Here is a 1,378-nt window from a genome sequence, read left to right on the forward strand (position 1 = left end):
ATGCCTCTCTCTGTAATGGAGAAGCTAGGGATCTTTGAGGTGCAAGCTGCAAGAATCTCACTAGAGATGGCAGACAATTCAAGAAAACAAGCTTATGGACTTGTAGAGGATGTTCTGGTAAAGATTGAAGACCATTACATCCCTGCAGATTTTATAGTCCTAGAGACTGGGAAGTGCATGGATGAATCCATCATCCTTGGCAGACCCTTCCTAGCCACAGCAAAGGCTGTGATTGATGTTGACAGAGGAGAATTGATCATTCAAGTGAATGAAGAATCCGTTGTGTTTAAGGCTCAAGGATATCCCTCTGTAACCATGGAGAGGAAGCATGAAGAGCTTCTCTAAAAACAGAGTCAAACAGAGCCCCCACAGTCAAACTCTAAGTTTGGTGTTGGGAGGCCATAACCAAATTCTAAGTTTGGTGTTGAACCCCCACAGTCAAACTCTAAGTTTGGTGTTAAGAGGTTCCAACATTGCTCTGAGTATCTGTGAGGCTCCATGAGAGCCCACTGTCAAGCTACTGACATTAAAGAAGCGCTTGTTGGGAGGCAACCCAATGTTATATTTATCTATTTTCCTTTTGTTATTTCTGTAGGTTGATGATCATGTGAAGTCCCAAAATCATTTGAAAAAAGCAAAAATAGAATGAAAAATAGAAAGAAAAATAGCACACCCTGGTGGAAAACTTGGTGGCGTTTAAACGCCAGTGAAGACAGCAAAATGGGCGTTTAACGCCCAGTCTGGCACCATTCTGGGCATTTAACGCCAGAAAGGGGCACCGGACTGGCGTTTAACGCCAGGAATGGGCAAGAAGCTGGCGTTAAATGCCAGAAAAGGGCAGCAGTCCGGTGTTTAACACCAGGATTTACAGAAGGGGCATTTTTGCATGCCACTTGGTGCAGGGATGAGTTATCCTTGGCACCTCAGGATATGTGGACCCCACAGGATCCCCACCTACCCCACCATTCTCTCTCTTCTTCACCCATTCACCAATCACCTCAATACCTCTTCCCCAAAAACCCTCACCTATCAAATCCCACCATTCTCTTCACCACTCACATCCATCCTTCATAAAACCCCACCTACCCCACCATCCAAATTCAAACCACTTTCCCTCCCAAACCCACCCATAATGGCCGAACCATACCCCCCTCTCCACCCCTATATAAACCCATCTTCACCCCTTCATTTTCACACAACCTAAACACTACTTCTCCCCCTTGGCTGAAACACAAAGCCCCCCTCCATCTCCTCTATTTCCTCTACTTCTACTCTTTTCTTTCCTCTTTTGCTCAAGGACGAGCAAACCTTCTAATTTTGGTGTGGTAAAAGCGTTGCTTTTCATTTTTCCATAACCTTTATGGCACTTAAGGCCTGA

The sequence above is a fragment of the Arachis duranensis genome, chromosome 10, assembly GCF_000817695.3.
Source record: "Arachis duranensis cultivar V14167 chromosome 10, aradu.V14167.gnm2.J7QH, whole genome shotgun sequence".
Taxonomy (NCBI): domain Eukaryota; kingdom Viridiplantae; phylum Streptophyta; class Magnoliopsida; order Fabales; family Fabaceae; genus Arachis; species Arachis duranensis.